Source organism: Nerophis ophidion, linkage group LG15 (genome assembly GCF_033978795.1).
Source record: "Nerophis ophidion isolate RoL-2023_Sa linkage group LG15, RoL_Noph_v1.0, whole genome shotgun sequence".
NCBI lineage: Eukaryota > Metazoa > Chordata > Actinopteri > Syngnathiformes > Syngnathidae > Nerophis > Nerophis ophidion.
Window position 1 is genome coordinate 19,327,226 of NC_084625.1, and position 23,551 is coordinate 19,350,776.

Below are 23,551 nucleotides of genomic sequence, written 5' to 3' on the forward strand. Positions count from 1 at the left end.
ATCTTCCTACCATGATTTCTCATTTGTTCCACTTGCTCTTGTTTTTTACGCGCACCTGTGTTTTGATTATTGCTTTAGTATTTAAGCCTGCCTTCGACATCAGTTCTGTCTTGATCCGTTGTTTGCTCTATGCAACACGCACGTTGGTATTTTCTACTTCTATGTCTAGACTTGTGCTAAGTTTCGCCTTAGTTTCGCGTGCGCTCGGCACGTCATTTTGGAACTTTGGACTCCACGCTAATTTTAGCTTAGCTCCCCGTTCGTTCGGCACCCATTTTCTTTTGTCTTTTTTGTACCAGTGTTCTTTTATTTTTGTACATTAAATCAAGCTCCTACCTGCAATTCCTGTCCTTCTGGTCCATTTGCATCTTGGGGTGACAAAACCCACATCCACGATGCCAGCACATCGTGACAAAGTCCCCTTTAACTGTCTAAAATCCAGCATCCGGGCGAAAGGTTGGACTTTACACTACTTTTTTTAGACTTAGACTCGGACAAACTTTATTAATCCACAAGGGAAATTGTTCAATTGTTCTATTGTGGGACTTCCCACACCAATTTTGAAAGGGTGAACAAAAGGAACAATAACATTTGATGGAAATAAGAAACAAGTGCAGTAGTCCGCTTTTGTCAAGGATGTTTTCTGGAAAAATAGACAAAAATATTAGTCGCCTTGGTGTCCAACAATTAGCGTAGATTGTACCCTGAGGGACAGTACTAGCAGCAAACATAGACCCGGCTACGGATTGTTTATCCGTGCTGCTCCCTCCACTACCAGCTAAAGATGAAACCTTGTCTTTGGGGGTCATATTTTAATCATGGCCCATAAGCCTTTTAACTATGCACCTCTTCCTCCTCTTGTTAAGCCGAGAACAAAAAGACCCATCAAGCGTTCGTGTGTCACCGGGGAGCAGATAACCGTTGGCCAGGTGAGCCGAGAGGTCGCATCACGGCGATATGGAGGAAAAAAAAGGGGGGGTGGGGGGGGTTAAGCGGCGGCGATGGCGGGCGGCAAGATCCGGAGGGAGCGGGATCACCTCGGGCATCTCCTGACCGAGCGTGATTGATGGGGAGGCGCTGATGAGCCCGGCTCCCAATGTCACTGTCCAATTAAATAACTCTCACCCTTCCACTGTAGCGGCCCCTCCCCGATGGAAAAAAAAAAAAAAAAAAAATCCACCCTGCCCCGTCCCCCCCCGGGGTTGGACCCCCTTCTCTCTCACACAGCCACCGTCGTCATCTTCCTTCATCCAGCTCCTGTTTTGTTTAGCTAACTAACTGCTCTTCCCACCGTGACAGACAGGGGCTGCTCTTTCTATTAGTTTGGGTCAGCGCTTCATTCTTTCCAGCCACAATGGACCGTGGCTGCAAAATGCAAATAGCAAAGAGGAGAAGTGGTGGGTGACTAATACCTGGGAAGAGTGTGTGTGTGTGTGTGGGTGGGGTGGGGGGTGGTCCAATGTAAGACAAAAAGCAAGTTTGGTCTTTTGAAAAACTGCAAGCGTAGCAATCCACAGCTGTGAAAGCTTCACTGCACAATGCTAAAGGTGATGTTCCACCTTTGCATACATTACACTTGACCTCGTGGCACCTCCAGCTTTAACAATAATTGTATGTCATTTATGCAGCAAACTTGGTGTTTATTCATTTATATATATTTTTATTAGGGCTGTCAAAATTATTATGTTAACTCAGGTGATTAAAATCGCATTATGGACACTTATATCAGGGGTGTGGACGGCAGATGTTTAATTTAAATAAGCAACCTGGCCATGCCAGAAGTTTTTATCGTAAATGTAAATACCCAGGGGCCTGATAGGTGGAAAATTGTCATCATTTTGTGGAAAATGTGAGATAGTCAGCTCTGTGATAATGATGTGTACGTTCTTGATATCACAAGCACAGCATCAACCTGTATGACCCAATCCAAACAACCTTACCTAGTCATGTTCCGACTCTGGCTGTCCAGAGTCGGGACCCAGGATGGACCGCTCGCCTGTGTATCGGTTGGGGACATCTGCTGATCCGCCTCCGCTTGGGATGGTTTCCTGCTGGCTCCACTTTGGACTGGACTCTCACCGTCATGTTAGAGCCACTATGGATTGGATTTTCACAATATCATGTTAGACCCACTCGACATCCATTGCTTTTGTCCCCTGGGGGGGGGTTCTCTCCAGGGTTTCTCATAGTCATCACAGTCACTGTCACCGACGTCCCACTGGAGTGAGTTTTTCCTTGCCCTTATGTGGGCTCTACCGAGGATGTCGTTGTGGTTTGTGCAGCCCTTTGAGACACTTGTGATTTAGGGCTATATAAATAAACATTGTTTGATTGATGTTGCGAAAAAAAAAAAAAAAACAGCAGCACCAAAATGTTAACACATGATTACACATAACAAAACCTGCTCACTGAACTTTGTGGATATTATATAAAAAAAAAAAAAATGTCTTGTCACCATATAAAATTCTAAATTACACCCATTTGCAAGGCATGATGGGAAAATCAGAATCAGAAATACTTTAACAATCCCCGAGGGGAAATTAACAAAATACACCACGCTCACTTATCCATGTTTGACTATTAACTGCTTATGTCTGAATACAAAAGCTTTAAATTCCACATACTCTTGATATTCAATTACAGTATAATGCTGTATAATTGACTATGATGTATTATATTATTCACATGTGAATAATGATGTATAATAGACTATTTTTATTATTCACATGTAAAAAAATACCTATTGTCTATTGGTGCTGAATTTCCCCTAGGGATCAATGAAGTACTTTCTATTCTTATTTTAACATGTAAACACACACACACACACACACACACATACACATGTATATATATATATATATATATATATACTGTATATATAAATATATGTATAATCTCACAGTATTTTCAGCGTATAAACTATTTTACCTTAACTGCTATATGGTCAATGATTGGATCAAAGTATACGTCAGTACAAAAATGATGCCAACTGGTGTGCTCGCTGGCATATTTCACGCCAAATTACACCCTGAAAGAACTTTGGATAAAACTCCTACCAAGTTTTGTGCAAATAGATTACATGCATTTAGGTAACATTTTTTAAAACATTCTTGAGTGACATTCTGACAATACAATTGCTTTCGTGTTCAAATATTGCACATTTTAATTGTGCAAACGAGTAACCACCTGTGATGAATCATGATTAATCCAAATGACAAAATCTGATTTATCAATCAATCAAAAATAATTTATATAGCTCTGAGTCACGTGTGCTTCGACGGGCTCCACAAACCAGTGACATTGTTCATGATAATGGGGGTGGGGGGTGGGTCCAGTCCATTGGGGGCAAGCAGAGGGTCGGAGGAGGTCTCCATCCGAGGAGTGGTAACAAGCACCTCCTCGAGACTGGTATCTCTCCAGAGATTGTATGGTAACCTCTCCTGGGGGGTAACAAGAGAAGCGGCAGGTCAACTGGTCTAAAACAATCTATTTAAAAATTACAGTTTATAGATACATTTTAAAGTGGGATTAAAATTAATCTCATTAAAAATAATGATTTGACAGCCCTATTTTCTATATAAAGAATACTAAACACACTATAGTTCACTTTTGGTATTTTTCAAAGTATCATTACAACTCCTCCACTCATTAATTTTGATTGCATCTTCCCACTTGCTGAATTAATAAGGTTCTGTCTGTCTGCGTGTGTGCAAAGACGCGCTGTTTTCTTATTTATTTATTTCCTGCTAATTGGAGGAAATGCAACACTCAATAGTGTCGGCAGTTAGAATGGTGACATTTCAATTCAATTAGCGAGTTTGCTGAATAAATAACAATAAAGTAAAAACTGTAACTCTGCAGCTGAAGTCTCGGTTTACAGCAGTGCCCCACCAGAGCCAGCAGGGGGCGCTTGAGTGAACATATCAATGTTGACAAGTCGCAAGTCAAGTTTTGCTGTATGTTGCATTCGGTGCATCGCCATTGGACGATTTAGTGTTTCTATGACGACGTTATTGTTACATGATAGGTTGTCAATGCGAGGGAGAGACGCTAGCTCTGTGTTGAAGGTGTCCAGAATGTTCTACCATGGGTTATCGTGCCTTCACATGCCATCTGTTGCTGATTGCAGCTTCCACGAATTCACTTCTGCGCGCGCGAAAAGAAAACTACCTCCTTCTAGCTTCCTTTTTTTTTTCCAATCCTTTCTTCTCTTTTCTTCCCTTTGTTGCTCGTTAGACACTCGTTACAAGGCATTTTTCCCTCTCAGTTGTTGGGATGGCATAAATTTGAACCGACATCGTGGTTCTAATAATAAAATCTAATATAAAAATATAACTTGTTTTCTTTCTTTACACTTCCTAATCTTGTTTGCAAATTTACATTAATTTCAGTTTGTCCTATGTGTGTTGCCTTTTAAGATGAATATGAAAAATGTGTCGTTTATTCAGCCCCACAAAGTGTTTATACTGTAAGTGTAGTGCTTATTATATACACCAGCTGTTTGACTTTAACGTGCATCGTATTTGTAGCTTTCCCTATCAAATTAATTTATTTTGAAATCGCCATGTAAAATCGCTAATTCTAACCACCAGCAGCATGCAAATGGCATATCCAATGTAAATTAGCATTGTGCTAATGCAATTTTAAAAGTGTCACATTATTTTCTTGTGAGGAGATTATACAGTGGGGCAAAAAAGTATTTAGTCAGCCACCGATTGTGCAAGTTCACCCACTTAAAATGATGACAAAGGTCTGTAATTTTCATCATAGGTACACTTCAACTGTGAGAGACAGAATGTGGAAAAAAAACCCAGGAATTCACATTGTAGGAATTTTAAAGAATTTATTTGTAAATTATGGTGGAAAACCAGTATTTGGTCAACCAATCAAAGCTCTCACTGATGGAAGGAGGTTTTGGCTCAAAATCTCACCATACATGGCTCCATTCATTCTTTCCTTAACACGGATCAATCGTCCTGTCCCTTTAGCAGAAAAACTGCCCCAAAGCATGATGTTTCCACCCCCATGCTTCACAGTAGGTATGGTGTTCTTGGGATGCAACTCTGTATTCTTCTTCCTCCAAACACGACGAGTTGAGTTTATACCAAAATGGATACATGGATGATACAGCAGAGGATTGGGAGAATGTCATGTGGTCAGATAAAACCAAAAAAGAACTTTTTGGTATAAACTCAACTCGTCGTGTTTGGAGGAAGAAGAATACTGAGTTGCATCCCAAGAACACCACACCTACTGTGAAGCATGGGGGTGGAAACATCATGCTTTGGGGCCGTTTTTCTGCTAAGGGGACAGGACGATTGATCCGTGTTAAGGAAAGAATGAATGGGGCCATGTATCGTGAGATTTTGAGCCAAAACCTCCTTCCATCAGTGAGAGCTTTGAATGGTTGACCAAATACTTATTTTCCACCATAATTTTCAAATAAATTCTTTAAAATTCCTAGAATAAAAATTCCTGGATTTTTTTCACATTCAGTCTCTCACAGTTGAAGTGTACCTATGATGAAAATTACAGACCTGTCATCATTTTAAGTGGGAGAACTTGCACAATCAGAGGCTGACTAAATACAGATGTGACACGGATATCGAGATACGTTACGTTTCATTTGACGTAAATCGCTACATTTTAATACCAATGGAATTTATAAAAGTACCAAATTTAGTACCCTACCAGTCTGTTGGCATATATTCCTCCTCTTGCTGTGACTTGGTTTCTTCACCTGGATGCTGTCTTTTCAGGTTGCTCTTGACTCATGATTGGATGGAACAGGTGTCAATTATTATAGCAGCACTATTGATTGTGCAAAGACCCGTTATTTGAATAGCAAGCCCTCGGTTTTTGTCCTGCCTACTTTTCGTATTCTGCAAGTTTTATCACAGTTCTCGTATACCGGCTTGTTTAAAAATTTCACCTGACAAACGTGCCTATCATTCTACGGAATGGAGTCCCGAACAAAGAATTTGACGCGTTAATGATTTAGTGTGTGTGTTTTAGAACTGCATAACAATACACTGTGGGGCCCAAAAAAATTGCGAGTGCCAGCAGTTGAATAAAGAAAGTGACAAACACTATTGAATTCCAGAAATTCCTGTAGCAAACTTGCTCATCCCCGTCTTTGACAACAATAGTGATGTTTAAAGGCCTACTGAAAGCCACTACTACCGACCACGCAGTCTGATAGTTTTATAACACTTGCCAATACGGCCGGCCGGTTTAGTTTACTAAATTACAATTTAAAATTTCCCGCGGAGTTTCCTGTTAAACGTCGCGGAATGATGACGCGTGTTTGTGACGTTATTGGTTGGAGGGGACATATTAGTCCAGCACCACTTACAGCTAAAAGTTGTTTCTTTTCATCGCGGAATTACACAGTATTTTGGACATCTGTGTTGCTGAATCATTTGCAATTTGTTCAATTAATAATGGAGAAGTCAAAGTAGAAAGATGGAGGTGGGAAGCTTTTAGCCTTCAGCCACACAAACATATTGTGTTTCCTTGTTTAAAATTCCCGGAGGTGAAGCTTTACTATGGATCAGAGCGGTCAAGCGAACATGGACCCCGACTACATGTCAACCGGCAGTTTTCGGTGAGAAAATTGTCGTAATTAGTCTCCCCTTACCGGAGATCAGCGGAGCTTCTGTCCTGCTGCAGCTTTGTGGCTTCACTCAGAAACTGGTGTCAACACACCCCTCCGACTATCAGGTACTATTTAACTCACTAAAACACTAGCAACACAATAGAAAGATAAGGGATTTCCCAGAAATATCCTAGTAAATGTGTCTAAAAACATCTGTATTGCTCCCAATGCAATCGCCTTCTTTTTTTTTTAACTTTTTTTTTCTAGTCCTTCACTCTAAATTTCCTCATCCACGAATCTTTCATCCTCGCTCAAATTAATGGGGAAATTGTCGCTTTCTCAGTCCGAATAGCTCTTGCTACTGGAGGCTCACATTATAAACAATGTGAGGATGTGAGGACGCGCACATCGTCTGCTACTTCCGGTAAAGGCAATGCTTTTTTATTAGCGACCAAAAGTTGCGAACTTTATCGTCGATGTTCTCTACTAAATCCTTTCAGCAACAATACGGCAATATTGTGAAATGATCAAGTATGACACATAGAATGGACCTGCTATCCCCGTTTGAATAAGAAAATCTCATTTCAGTAGGCCTTTATTGTTCATTAATTATCATTTATATGTATTTCACACTATGCATGTAAGATTGTCAAATATATTTGGTGTTAATATTTTTAGTCGTCTGTCAACGACTAATTTGATGTTTTGATGAGTCATCGACTTTATTAACCATTAGTCGACTAATCGGATTATGACACATCCACCAATTCAGTGGCTGTAATTTAAATACAGCTTGAGATATTCTTGGACTTGTGTTAACTAATCATAAAAGGTGACTACTTCTTTCAAAAATATGTAATCGTACTGTAACTATAACGCCGATTAAGCTGCAAAAACTTTATTATATATTTTTTTGCTGCAGCTGTTACATATACTGTAATATTGTACATGGACATTTGTTATATATTGTGTATATGACATATAAATATGTCATATAATATATCAGTGTATATATATTATATATACTGTATATGTAATATGTGATAACACTTTAGTATGGGGAACATATTCACCATTACTAACCCTAACTCTAACCCTCTAACCCTAACCAAATAATTCTGGATTAAGTCTTTGTTACTTAGAATATGTTCCCCATGTTACCTAATATGAAATATTACACATATGTTATATTGCTACTATGGTAAATTTTTAGTCTACTCAATACCTGCATTATTCTTTCCATCCTTACCATCCAACCTTTGAAACTGGGCTGCTATGTGAAACAATTTCCCTTGTGGCTCAAAATAGTTTGAGTCTTAATCAAAGTCTAACTTTTGTCAAACAAAGTGCCGATAAAAATCAAAATATCAATGTGTGTGTAAAGTTAACGCCGTCGATAAGTAGCAATAAAAACAAACAACAAAGGTTTCTAAGTTCCTCAAAAATAAAATAATAAAAGTATTTTTTTTACGATGCACATAACAACGTTCAGCTGGTGGACTTTGGTAAAAATAAAATTTAGCTGTTTTTCTCAAATTGAGAAAAGTTGCAGACTGCAACCAGATAGTAAAGATCGGCTTAGACGTGTTTAGGGTGAAACGTTTCCATACTCCCAGTGTTTTTACCCGTAGTGTTAGGGTTAGCCCTTTTTTGCACTTAATATATGTTTGATAAAACGTGATAAACGTTGTTGCCCTAGAGCGGAGGTCGGCAACCCGCGGCTCTATCTTTAGTGCCGCCCTAGTGGCTCTCTGGAGCTTTTTCAAAAGTATATGAAAAATGGAAAAAAATGAGAGGAAAAATAATAAATGTTTCGTTTTAAATTGGTTTCTGCAGGAGGACAAACATGAAACAAACCTCCCTAATTGTTATAAAGCACACCGTTTGTATTAAACATGCTTCACTGATTCCAGTATTTGGCGAGCGCCATTTTGTCCTACTAATTTTGGCGGTCCTTGAACTCACCGTAGTTTGTTTTCATGTATTACTTTCTCTGACTTTCTAGGACAGGGGTGTCAAACTCAAATACAGAGTGGGCCAACATTTAAAACTGAACGAAGCCACGGGCCGAGGCTGAACAAATTAATCCTTTAATAGGGACCCAAACAAGTTTTGCATTGAATATTGACCAAGCAAGGCTTATATAACTTTATAGTGATATGCATAATCGAGTTTTAAATAATAATAATTAAAAAACATCAATGGCATATCAAATAAAATAAAAATACAAATTGGATGCCTCTTTTCGGCGGCGGGTTTGAGTTGGGGCGGGGTTAGGTGGTAGCGGGGGTGTATATTGTAGCGTCCCGGAAGAGTTAGTGATGCAAGGGGTTCTGGGTATTTGTTCGGTTGTGTTACGGTGTGGATGTTCTCCCGAAATGTATTTGTCATTCTTGTTTGCTGTGGGTTCACAGTGTGGCGTATATTTGTAACAGTGTTAAAGTTGTTTATACGGCCGCCCTCAGTGTGACCTGTATGGCTGTTGACCAAGTATGCCTTGCATACACTTGTGTGTGTGTATGAGCCGCATATATTATGTGAGTGGGCCGGAACGTTGTTTGTATGGAGGAAAAGCAGACGTGACGACATGTAGAGAACGCCAAAGGCAGTGCTTTTACGGCCCGCCCCCAATATTATTGTTCGGGTGGAAATCGGGAGAAATTCGGGAGGGGCACTGAACTTCGGGAGTCTCCCGGGAAAATTGAGAGGGTTGACGAGTATGAGTATTAGTGGTGAATGCGGTGTTACAGCGGCGGGCCAGCTCTAATGTTAATTTGATATTGCTTCAAGGGCCAAATTAAATTACACGGCGGGCCAAATTTGGCCCACGGGCCAGAGTTTGACACCCATGTTCTAGGAAGTGTTTTATGCCACTTCTTTTTCTGTCTCATTTTTTCCACCAAACTTTTATCGTTGTACATGAATACACAAAGGTGAGTCTTGTTGATGTTATTGACTTGTGTGGAGTGTGCTAATCAGACATATTTGGCAACTGCAAGCTAATCGATGCAAACATGCTATTTAGGCTAGCTGTATGTACATATTGCATCATTATGCCTCATTTGTTGGTATATTTGAGGTCATTTAGTTTCCTTTAAGTCCTCTTAATTGAATTTATATCTCATGACACATTATCTGAATGTAATATGGCTTTTTTTTTTTTTTGCGGCTCCAAACATATTTGTTTTTGTATTTTTGGTCCTGGGTAACACATGGCACACTGACAAAGCTTAACCTATTGTTACTATAACAATCTACAAGGTTAATATAGGTTGCTTCTCCGTCTTCCCCTCCATTTTTCTGCATTCTTTTTATCTCTTATCTTTATGTATATGCAATGTTGTATTTTAACAACTGTATTGTTGATAAAAGAGGTGAATTATTGGTATTGTTCATTATCAATAGTGCTATTTCTATTGGTATTGCTCCATTTGTAGTGTAATAATGCTCATTGTTATTTCTGTATTATTTATTTCACTTACTGCTTCTTTGCTATCACTTTTACCATCATATTTGTACATATCCTATTAGCTGTTGTTGCTCTTTTGTTGCTGTTGTTTGCTGTTGTTGTTTTTGTCTCTGTGTCTTATCCCCTCTAGTCCCCACAATTTACCCCTCTGTCCTCCTTTTTGTTTTGTCTTTCAATCCCCTCCTGTTCCGGCCCAGCACCACCAAATAATAATATAAATACATTTAATAAAGTCAAATACTAATAAGGCTTTTTTGATTGCTTGAAACTTTTATTAGTAGATTGCACAGTACAGTACAGTACATATTCCGTACAATTGACCTCTAAATGGTAACACCTGAATACGTTTTTCAACTTGTTTGAGTCGGGGTCCACGTAAATAAATTCATGGTAGAGAAGTATCCTACACTCATCTTTTGTAAAGTAAATCTGAACAGCCGACATGGGAATCTACATCGAATACCGTATTTCCTTGAATTGCCGCCGGGGCGCTAATTAATTTAAAACCTCTTCTCACTCCTGCGCTTACCAAAAGCATGCGGTAAACGTAAGCATGCGCTAATTATTTTAAAACCTCTTCTCACTCCGGCACTTACCAAAGGCATGCAGTAAAATTTGAGTGTGATGTAAACTTGGACCTTAAATCCTACTGAATAGCTCTTAATCTTCATCCCTTTATGCAATTTCAAATTACCGGTATTGAAATCAGCTTTTTCCATTTTGAAAATGATGACAGGGGACGTGTCACTCGTGACATCACGAGTTTGACCAAGTGGTAATACTAAGCATGCGCTAATTATTTTGGGAAGCGATGTTCCGTCTAATTTTTCATGTGTGCGAGCAAACCACACAAACTCCCTGAGCATTCAGTGGAGCACATGTGAGCAACACCAGCGTCACATCTGTCCCAAACCTGACGACATAACAATTTAAATGTCTTATTAAAATACTTTTCTGATATAAGTGATCTTGCCCTCTTACAATGACAATAACAAAAAAAAACATGTTTTTCATGAACTATGTGCGAGTATTGTTTGTGCGGGTCCTGCCTTTACAAGAAATATTACCCCTTTCAGAGATTACATTTAATTCCTGTAACTTTGTCTGTAAAATACATATTTTTATTAGCATTGATGAAATCTAGTGACAATATTTTATTAATAATATCCTTAGATTAACATTCTTAATAAATGGCAGTAAAATAAGCAGACATCTGATTGAGGAGTCAGAGTGTTACAACCTGGCATTTACACATTGTGTGGCGTTGGGGTTGTCCGACTTTTTGTGTGGCCTAAAACGCAACACAGGCTAAGTGCAATGAGTGCTTGTTGTTGCGATCTGCTGCTCAGATCTTCACATGTTTGTTTTTTCATTCTCAGTCCGACCCGTTTATTTCCTGTTTTTGTCCATCACTATGGTTACACATCAGTTCACCTGCTGCTCACGCCCCGCACACCTGCTACAGATAATCACCGTCACTTTATAAGCCGTCCTCTTTTGTTTGTTCAGCCTGGGTTCATGATTTGCTTTTCACGCAACAAGTTACACCTGCACTCTATATCGTATGTATATTCTCGCTAAGCTTTTCACGCTAGCCATTCATTGTTCATTCCAGTTCTCATGCTGAAGTTTTTGTTTTACTGTTTTATGTGCCTACGTGCCAGTTTATTTCTCATTGTTGTATATCCTAGCTTTTATGCTAGCGTCCTTTGTTTGTTTTATTCTACTAGCTCTAGCATTTTTGTTATATAGCTCTTTTTGTTATTTAAATAAATTTTGTATATCTTACCTTTGCTGTGTTCACTTGACGCATCCTCGAGGGAATCGAACCCGGCATCACAATGCCGAACAGACGTAACACTTGTATTTCATTTTTATGCCGATGATTGCCAGATCTATTTTCCCATGGCACAAAACAACACAGTTCAACGTCTCATTGACTGCCTGCACGACATCAAAGCCTGGCTTTCAGTTAACTTCCTGAGTCTAAATGAAGACAAAACAGAAGTTATGTTGTTCGGTCCAAGTCGCTCTCTCTCCCCCAACGTTGAGCTCGGCACTCTGACCCCGTATCTCATCGACTGTGTCACAGACCTGGGGGTAAAGTTCGACTCAGATTTTAAATTCGAAAAACAAATCAGCAGCGTCGTTCGAAAAAGCTTTTATCAGTTACGCCAAATAGCGAAAGTGAAACCGCTTCTGTCAGGACATGATCTCGAGAAATTAATTCACGCCTTTATCTCGAATCGTTTAGACTACTGCAATGTAGGCATTAGCCAGGCCTCCCTCGCCCGCCTGCAGCTCGTTCAGAACTCTGCTGCTCGTCTGCTAACACAGACCCGCAGACGTGAGCACATCACTCCTATATTAGCGTCCCTTCACTGGCTCCCTGTGCGTTATCGAATCAATTTTAAACTCCTTCTATTTGCCTTTAAATGTCTAAACAACCTCGCACCAACCTATCTCTCCGACCTCCTTCAGCCTTACCGCCCCACTCGATCCCTAAGATCAGCCGATCAGCTGCTACTGAGGGTCCCTGACACAAGGCTGAAGCAATGCAACTCTATGAGTGACAAGTGACATGAGCTTTCGCCGCTGCTGCTCCCAAGCTCTGGAACGACCTACCTCTGAGTGTTAGACAAGCCTCCTCTCTTCCTGTTTTTAAATCTCTCTTAAAAACATACTTTTATTCCTTGGCTTTTAACACTAAGTGATATTCATCCTGCAATGGCGCCCCTTTATACACCTGCTGTGAACCTGTTTTTATGTTTTATTTATTTATTTTTTATCATGTTCTGTTTGTGTTGTGTTGTTTGCTCGGTCTTCGTATTATATTTTAACCTGCCCATTGTACAGCAGTTTGGCTACCCCTGTGGTAAATTTTAAATGTACTTTATAAATAAAGTTGATTTGATTTGACTTGTGTTGGTGCAGGTGAGAGAGCGAGCGACTTCTGTTGAAACGACGGATGACAAAGTTGGTTCAAGCCTGGTTTGCATGGCAGAAAATTACCAGTTTTTATAGATAAAAGTTTTTTTCAACTCATGTTTTTGGTGTGGTTACAAACAGTTTTGCTCAATAAAGTGATTGATGGTAAAGTGTCTCGACAGACGATAATTATACTGTGTTGACAACGATTTGTTTATTCACCGAGGCTACTCATGTCACTTGTCACTCATAGAGTTGCATTGCAAAATCGTACAGAATAAATTGTAATGGTTTGTAAAATTAGACAGTTTTATTGAGAAGAACATGCTGTTGAGTGAGAGCCAGTATGGATTCCGAACTAATAGATCCACTGCTTCAGCTCTAATGAATATAATGGAGGATGTAGCAACAGAAACTGATAATAGGAAATACACTATCGGTGTGTTTATCGATCTTAAAAAAACATTTGACACTATAGATCATTATATATTATTGTCCAAGTTGCATTCACTTGGTGTGAGAGGAGTAGTTTTAGAATGGCTAAGAAGTTATGTAGATAATAGACAAGAGTTTGTGTTTTTTTTGGGTAATACATCTGAACAAAAGAGGATTGAATGTGGAATTCCACAAGGTTCGGTTTTGGGACCTAAATTGTTTATTTTGTATATTAACAATATATGTGAGGTATCAAAGTTATTGAAATTTGTTTTACTTGCGGACGACACCAACTTTTATAGTTCGGGACATGACTTAAAAGCGTTATCAATACTTATTGAACAGGAAATGATTAAACTTAAGAGATGGTTTGATGTCAACAAATGAGCATAGAAGAAAAGGTCATTTCAAACAACAATATTCAAGGACAACTTTAAAACAAATGTGTACATCAGTGGTGGGGGTAAAATTGTGGAATTCTCTTTACAACGAGATAAAAAACTGTAAAAATATATTCCAATTGAAAAAAATATATAAAGATAGAACAATAAGATCATATGGACAGCCATAAGTGTTTACATTTTGTTTTTTATTTATAATTTTACTTATTTTTTTGTCTGGTTTTGTATTTTCTCTGTATCATTCCGTGAGATGTATATTATTTCTATTATTTTCTTGGTTTGGTTTATACTTTATGAAGTTTTGCACTTGTTGTGTTTTTCTTGTGTTTTTTGTTTTTGATTGTTTCATTACATTTGGATATATGTGTCGGCTTAACCTTCGTCTTGTGTTAGGGTCGGCACTGACCCGTTTTAGTTTTTAAATGCACAAAAAAACCACATACATTTATTTTTTTTCATCAAAGCTTTTTGACTTTGTCAGGAACGTCTTTGTCAACAAAATAAAACATTTCAATTTTTTTCAATAATTATAAAATGCTCTGGTAGAAATTATGCCCTTGGTGTTGTTAGGGTCGGTTTCGACCCAGTTATAAAAATAAGATGATAAAGCAATGATAAGAGCCAAAACTGAACACACTGACAGACAGCTCCTCTCCCAATCATGTGAGCTTTAGTGGATTCTCATTTTACCTTGTTATCCTGTACAAAAACAAACAAAAGACGGACAATAAAAGTGTCACTTTTTGCCACTCTGATTTTGTTTTTTTATTAGTTTTGGAACTAGTAATCTATTTCTCTTGGTTTCATTTGCTTGATTGTTTGTTGTTTGTTTGATGTTGGATTTCTGTTGCTGAAAAAAAAATACTTTTTAGACTTTTTCTTGAAGTAAATATGTATGGGTCGAAATTGACCCGTAACACCATAGATGTTACTAAAGTTAAAATTCTTAGAATTAAAAAATAAATAAAACACATTTATTTAAGAGATGTGTTCTAATACCCCTTAGTAATAGTTAGGTAACACAACAACCTTTTTTTTTAATTTATATGATTCTCTTGAGGTTCGTTTTACCATTTTTAAAAATTGAAATCGAGGGGTATACTGACAAAAAAAAGGCCCAATGGCCCAAACCAAAAATATTAATACCAATATTTTCAAGGATAAGGAAGCCTAACAAGGTAATCAAGAGACGAGAAACAAATTGGATGATATATAATTGTATTTAGTGTATTTTACAGCTGATTTAAGACATGGGTCAAAATAGACCCGTTAAAATAAGAGATTGTAACAGAAAGCTAACACAAGAGGAAGGTTAAATGATATTCATGAAGTAAGACAATGTATTTTGTCAAAGGGGGCAGGAAATTATAAGATTTTCTTCATCCTGCTCCCTCTCAGGAATTGTGTGAATTTAAATTGTATAATTGTGATATAATTATGTATCGTTCTAAATGCACATCAATGAATGAGCTAAATAAAAATGAAATGAAAAAATGTGTTTATTTTGTTTACACTTCAGATGGGATTTTTGATTTTCTGCGTGGCATTAATTTTCTGTGAGCAGTGCACTATTGCGCAGGTGCGAACCGAAGAGGGAAGGTTGCCTGGGCAGTAATCCAAAGCAGGCGCATACTATATGCCCTTTGGGCAGGGGTAGGGAACCTAAGGCTCGCGAGCCAGATGTGGCTCTTCTGATGTCTGCATCTGGCTCTCGGATAAATCTGAGCTGACACTGCTTAAGACAATAAGTAATGAATGATTCCACTTGTAATCAAAGTGTTAAAAATAACGTTCAAAATATAAAACATGCTCATGCATTTGAATCCGTCCATCCTTTTTTCTACCGCACTTTGTTCAAGAAGTTGCAATAAGGGTAAGAAGTGATTTATTTATTATTGGTTAGTTTAGGGCCTGCCCTCCTGAGGGTTCTTCGGACCAACTTGAGAGCCTGTTTCTGGGTTACAATATTTTTTATTTATCAATAAGTCTTTCAGTTGCTTTCCAGCAATTGTCTTTTTCTCTATCGTTCTTGCTCGCACTCTGGCTCCAGCCCCAACCTCGTCTCTCCTCCTGGCTGCTGCTTCTAAACAGAGCGACAGGTAATTAGATAACAAGGCCCAGGTGGGCAATCTACACACCTGTCGCTGATTTCGAGGCCAGTCCTAGCAACACCCGCTTCGCTGCAGGCCCGCAGGCCACACACCCCTCCACAGTTAGCTTCAGAATACCAATGTTATTACAAATAATAAGAGACCTATTATACTCTAGAAATGTTGGTCTTACTTAAAAATGCACGCGTTTAGTTGTGTTCAGTGTTGAAACATTTTTTTATATGGCTCTTGCGGAAATACATTTTAAAATATTTGGAATCTTGGCTAGGGCCAATTTAGGGTTGCCAATCAACCTATCCCCAGGTGCATGTTTAAATTGGCCCTAGTGTGTGTGAATGTGAGTGTGAATGTTGTCCGTCTATCTGTGTTGGCCCTGCGATGAGGGGCGACTTGTCCAGGGTGTACCCTGCCTTCCACCCGATTGTAGCTGAGATAGGCGCCAGCGCCCCCCGCAACCCCAAAAGGGAATAAGCGGTAGAAAATGGATGGATGGATTGATTCTTGGCTCCCTTAGCCAAAAAGGTTCCCGACCTCTGCCCTAGGGCAATTCAAGGAAATATGGTATATGATTTGCCTGAGAAGCTGGACAGGACAAAAAAAAAAAAAAAAGGTTAGCCATTTTTCCTCCTCTGCTCCTGCTCATCAATCGCTGATTAATGTCCGGCAAAACACGAGCAATGACGTCGGCGACTGTTTTCGACATATGACTTTGGACAACTTTTATGGTCGATTTATTTTCGTGCACAAATCATCAGGTCGTCACGTTTCATGTGTCAGGTAAACACACCGCAATGTTGTTGTCGTGGTGGGCTTGAATGCTGCATGTTATGTGGGGGTGGTCTTGTTCCGCTGTAGTTTCGGAGAAGCCAAAAAAAAAAAAAAAGTAACACCGGAGACGGTAATAGTTCATGAGTTTACAAATGACCGTGATGTAAAATATGGTTTGCACACAGCTGGTGGTCGTCCGTGCAAGGATGAGGAGGAGGAGGAGGCAGCTCTGCGCAGGGTGAGAGAGTAGAGCGAGCGAGGCGGAGAGGGAGAGAGAGAGAAAGAGAGAGGATGCTCAGTCGGCGAGTCACATCTCCTGCAAGGCTGAGTCTTGGTCCGCTCCATCCAGCAGCAGCAGCAGCAGCAGCAGCAGCAGCAGCTCTGGGAATGGAACCACCAACCAGGAGCTAATTGGCGACAACTTCTCCAACGTGACACACTCCTCCTCTATCTTCCTGTGGTCAACTTCCATCATCCTGGGAACTTCTCCCTGCACGGTGAGTGTCTCTCCCACACTGCTTCCCTCCCTGCCTTAGCTGTAATTAATTAGTATTCTGCCGACATGTTTTTTTTTTTTTTTCCCCCTCTTGCTTTCCTTCCTGCGGCACTTTACTCCTCATTTTGGCACTTGTTGTCTTCTACAAAAAAGCATTTTAAAGATGAGATATCAGGTACACCAGGAACTGCTGCACAACTTTTACTGCCTTTTTTTTTTTTTTTTTACTGTGCACATGCGTGTCCCTTGCAGCATCATCAGCATCATCACCACGCTTCCCTTTCCCTGCTGATACATAAAGGAACACATCACATTTTGGGGGAATTCATGGCCGCATCATACCGCAACAGTTAATCTGTCACATTTGGTGCATTTATTCTGGGTGTTTATTTTGGGGACAGTTCATTAAGCACACCTAAAAAAGTAGCATTATATTGTGCAGGTAGCCGTTAAGCAAAATGTTTATTATTGTTGACTCACTGCTGCACAAATAGAACTGAATAGAATCCAAAACGACGACCTTTTGTGCGTTTGCATCTCACTACTCCGGCTGCTGAAGTACTTTTGGATATTCCAATCATACTTGACGCATAGCACCTAATAAATCAAGTTCACTCCAAATATCAGCCACTTAAAAACATCATGCATCATTTTGACTTTCCTTTTTTATTTTTTTATAAATCTCTTTAGCTGTTGGCTGTCACTCGCTTTCACATCCACGCGTGACGGAAATCCAAACGAAGGCGTCTTGGTTATCAAAGGGCGTCTTTGTGGCCGTGGTCCGAGCGCCTGTGTCCTCGGTGTGCCCCCTCACTTGTCATTAGGGATGCAAAAAAAAAATAAAAATCGATTTACATCCAAAATCGCGATTTCTATTCATCCCGATTCTAAATTATTAGTTTTCTAAAATGGATTTAACCCTCGGCGATCCCCAAAAGGCGGTGAATTGTACAGCACCCAGGGACCAGAAGAGATTTCAGCCATAAAAGTATGTATATGTACATATACGGTGGGGCAAAAACGTATTTAGTCAGCCACCGATTGTGCAAGTTCTCCCACTTAAAATGATGACAGAGGTCTGTAATTTTCATCATAGGTACACTTCAACTGTGAGAGACAGAATGTGGAAAAAAATCCAGGAAATCACATTGTAGGAATTTTAAAGAATTTATTTGTAAATTATGGTGGAAAATAAGTATATGGTCAACCATTCAAAGCTCTCACTGATGGAAGGAGGTTTTGGCTCAAAATCTCACGATACATGGCCCCATTCTTTCTTTCCTTAACACGGATCAATCGTCCTGTCCCCTTAGCAGAAAAACAGCCCCAAAGCATGATGTTTCCACCCCCATGCTTCACAGTAGGTGTGGTGTTCTTGGGATGCAACTCAGTATTCTTCTTCCTCCAAACACGACGAGTTGAGTTTATACCAAAATGGATACATGGATGATACAGCAGAGGATTGGGAGAATGTCATGTGGTCAGATGAAACCAAAATATAACTTTTTGGTTATATATCCCCAAAACCATCATTCCGCGACGTTTTCAACAAGAAACTCTGCGGGACATTTAAAATTGTAATTTAGTAAACTGAAAAGGCCGTATTGGCATGTGTTGCAATGTTAATATTTCATCATTGATATATAAACTATCAGACTGCGTGGTCGGTAGTAGTGGGTTTCAGTAGGCCTTTAAAACCACTGACAGGTTGAACAGTAACACTGTGTTTGGCGTACCACTAGATGGAGCCCACAGTTTGAGAATCGCTGTTTTATGCCCTTTTTTTGTCAAAGAAAACAAAAACACAACCTATACCAATTTTCCTGCACCAACGTCATTTTCATTACATATTTTGTTTGCAGATTGAAAGCAAATATGCATCTAATACAAATAGTTGGTGCTTTTGTACTTTGGCGGTATCTAATGGTGAGAGGGGTTAAATATCACCTCTTATAGGATTTGTATGTATTTCAAATGGAAAAGCTTGGCTGGAGATTCAGTTCTTTAGGACTCTTGTTGCCATATTTAATCCTGCTAACCTTTTTAAAATGAACATTGTTTTGCATCATGTAATCTTCAAAGGCAATACAAAGACCCACAAAGGACCCAAGTTTTCCCAAGCGGTTGGGAAAAAAAAAAAAAAAACTTTTCCATGCAACCTGTAACCCGTATTGAAAAAGTTTCATTATAATTATCGTACCAAATAATGCAAACCCCCAAACCAATGAAGTTGGCACGTATAAAAACAGAATACAAGGATTTGCAAATTTTTTTCAACTTATATTCAATTGAACAGACTGCAAAGACCAAGTACTTAACGTTTGACCCGGAAAACTGTTTTTTTTTTGCAAATATTAGGTCATTTGGAATTTGATGCCTGCAACATGTCTCAAAAAAGCTGGCACAAGTGGCAAAAAGACTGAGAAAGTTGAGGAATGCTTATCACACACTTATTTGGAACAACCCACAGGTGAACGGGCTAAGTGGGAACAGGTGTGTGCCATGATTGGGTATAAAAAACAGCTTCCATGAAACGCTCGGTCATTCGCAAACAAGGATGGGCCGAGGGTCACCGCTTTATGAACAAATGCGTGAGCAAATTGTTTAAGAACAACATTTCTCAACGAGCTATTGCAAGGAATTTAGGGATTTCACCATCTACGGTCTGTAATATCATCAAAAGGTTCAGAGAATCTGGATAAATCACTGCACGTAACATTGAATGCCCGTGACCTTGGATCCCTCAGGCGGTACTGCATCAAAAACCGACAGCAGTGTGTAAAGGATATCACCATACAGGCTCAGGAACACTTCAGAAAACTACAGTCTGTCGCTAGATCTGTAAGTGCAAGTTAAAACTCTATTACGCAAAGCGAAAGTCATTTATCAACAACACCCAGAAACGCCGCCGGCCTTGCTGGGGCCGAGCTCATCTAAGACGGACTGATGCAAAGTGGAAAAGTGTTCTGTGGTCTGACGAGTCCACATTTCAAATTGTTTTTGGAAACTGTGGACGGTGTGCCAAACTTCACTGGATTTGGGTTTTTGTACATTGCGAGAATCAGTTTGATTCGAGAAGCGCGTTGAATTGAGAATCGATTGTAAATCGAATCATCACCCCAGGAATTGGATTGAATCGAATCATACCCTTACTTATCATGTTTGCTTCGGTTCAAAGGGACTCCGGTGCGCTTGTTGTTTGATTGATTGATTGATTGATTGATTGATTGATTGATTGATACTTTTATTAGTAGATTGCACAGTTCAGTACATATTCCGGACAATTGACCACTAAATGGTAACACCCGAATAATTTTTTCAACTTGTTTAAGTCGGGGGTCCACGTTAATCAATTCTGGTGGTACGTTTGGTCTGGCCAATGAGCGACATGTCTCACATACCTGTCAACGCTTGCATTTGCAAACAAGGGAAACTTTCCCGGAAAAAAAATTAATAAAAAAATAGGAAGGAAAAAGGAGCTGAATCGTGTGCTTTTATTCTGAAATGTTGCTGACCTGCATATCAATCAATCAATGTTTATTTATATAGCCCTAAATCCCAAGTGTCTCAAAAGGCTGCACAAACCACTACGACATCCTCAGAAGAACCCACATGAGGGCAAGGAAAACTCACACCCAGTGGGATGTCGGTGACAATGATGACCATGAGAACCTTGGAGAGGACCACATATGTAACACCCCCCTCTAGGGGACCGAAAGCAATGGATGTCGAGCGGGTCTAACATGATACTGTGAAAGTTTTTATCCATAGTAGATCCAACACAGCTGCGAGAGTTCAGTTTAAAGCGGATCCAAGACAGCAGCGAGAGTCCCGTCCAGAGGAAACCATCCCAAGCGGAGGAGGATCAGCAGCGTAGAGATGTCCCCAACCGATACACAGGCGAGCGGTCCATCCTGGGTCCCGACGAGCGGTCCATCCTGGGTCCCGACTCTGGACAGCCAGTACTTCATCCATGGTCATCGGACCGGACCCCCTCCACAAGGGAGGGGGGGACAGAGGAGAAAAAGAAAAGAAGCGGCAGATCAACTGGTCTAAAAAGGAGGTCTATTTAAAGGCTAGAGTATACAAATGAGTTTTAAGATGAGACTTAAATGCTTCTACTGAGGTAGCATCTCGAACTGTTACCAGGAGGGCATTCCAGAGTACTGGAGCCTGAACGGAAAACGCTCTATAGCCTGCAGACTTTTTTGGGGCTTTAGGAATCACTAATAGGCCGGAGTCCTTTGAACGCAGATTTCTTGCCGGGACATATGGTACAATACAATTGGCAAGATAGGATGGAGCTAGACCGTGTAGTATTTTATACGTAATTAGTAAAACCTAAAAATCACATCTTAAGTGCACAGGAAGCCAGTGCAGGTGAGCCAGTACAGGCGTAATGTGATCAAACTTTCTTGTTCTTGTCAAAAGTCTAGCAGCCGCATTTTGTACCAACTGTAATCTTTTAATGCTAGACATGGGGAGACCCGAAAATAATACGTTACAGTAATCGAGACGTAACAAACGCATGGATAATTATCTCACCGTCGTTAGTGGACAAATTGGAGCGAATTTTAGCGATATTACGGAGATGAAAAAAGGCCGTTTTAGTAACGCTTTCAATGTGTGACTCAAAGGAGAGAGTTGGGTCGAAGATAATACCCAGATTCTTTACCGAGTCGCCTTGTTTAATTGTTTGGTTGTGAAATGTTAAAGTTGTATTATTAAATGGAGGTCGGTGTCCAGCAGAACCGATAATATAAGACCTGAGTGCCACGGGTTGGATTCCCGCTCGCCGCCCACTTCACCACTGTGTCTCAACATGTGTTCATGACAATAAGACACCGTTTGGGCGGCGGGTGAAGATAGAGGAGGCCATGAATCAGAGGAAGCATATGATTGGTCCCCCCCGTCCCCCATATCCCCGTCCCCACCGCCCCCTGTGGCTCTGGTAATCCTGTTGTGCGACTGCTAAATGGGATTAGAACTCTGTGTGTAAGCGAAACGCAGCCCGGGGACGACTGGGAGGCTTTACGTTGGCCCGCTTTATCTCGCATTTTCACTTCATTCAGTGTCAGGGCTTTGACACTTGTCTTTCCTCCCGCCGCCTGCCTGCTCTGCTCGTCTGTCTGCCTGCCGCAGGACGTCCAGACGAAGGTTATGTTGTCTGACTGATGATGTGGTTGAATGATAGCAGGGGAAAAGACAATTTGGGAATATGGCCGCCTTTCATGGCAGAGAGGAGATAGGAGACAATAATGTCCCCCATTGGGCAAAATAATCAACTCCAAAGTAACTTTTTCATGCACACAAATAGTCCAGGTGTGTCCCAGTGACACTATTACAAGTAGTCTATTAGTGTCTCTGCTGTTTTTTATTTTTTTTACTTTTAACAGAAGTTGCCACTTTTCAAAGATCTTTGCTTTTCTGTTTTTGCCACCACTGTGAGCCATTTTTCTTTGGACATTTTTTCTTGTCTTGTGGTTCTTTTTGTTTCCTGTGCAGTGAGAGCACAATTAAACATGAACTTTAAGTCTTATAAATACATATACACAGTGGGGAAAAAAAGTATTTAGTCAGCCACCGATTGTGCAAGTTCTCCCACTTAAAATGATGACAGAGGTCTGTAATTTTCATCATCGGTACACTTCAACTGTGAGAGACAGAATGTGAACAATTGTAGGAACTTTAAAGAATTTTTTTTGTAAATTATGGTGGAAAATAAGTATTTGGTTAACCATTCAAGGCTCTCACTGATGAAAGGAGGTTTTGGCTCAAAATCTCATGATACATGGCCCCATTCATCCTTTCCTTAACACGGATCAATCGTCCTGTCCCCTTTAACATACAAACAGCCCCAAAGCATGATGTTTCCACCCCCATGCTTCACAGTAGGTATGGTGTTCTTGGGATGCAACTCAGTATTCTTCTTCCTCCAAACAGGGCGAGTTGAGTTTATACCAAAAAGTTCTATTTTGGTTTCATCTGACCACATGACATTCTGCCAATCCTCTGCTGTATCATCCATGTATCCATTTTGGTATAAACTCAACTCGTCGTGTTTGGAGGAAGAAGAATACTGAGTTGCATCCCAAAAACACCATACCTACTGTGAAGCATGGGGGTGGAAACATCATGCTTTGGGGCTGTTTTTCTGCTAAGGGGACAGGACGATTGATCCGTGTTAAGGAAAGAATGTATGGGGCCAAGTATCGTGAGATTTTGAGCCAAAACCTCCTTCCATCAGTGAGAGCTTTGAATGGTTGACCAAATACATATTTTCCACCATAATTTACAAATAAATTCTTTAAAATTCCTACAATGTGAATTCCTGTATTTTTTTCT

General features: G+C 40.0%; 1 protein-coding gene across 1 annotated transcript in view; it reads left to right on the top strand.

Annotated features, from left to right (window-relative positions):
• The window catches only part of LOC133569380 (cadherin-7-like), a 352,732-nt gene that overhangs the window by 22,198 nt on the left and 306,983 nt on the right, over positions 1–23,551 (top strand). The window contains exon 2 of the mRNA XM_061921665.1: positions 16,896–17,207. The gene's annotated coding sequence lies outside the window, so the exon portion shown is untranslated. The remainder of the gene's footprint in view (positions 1–16,895; positions 17,208–23,551) is intronic.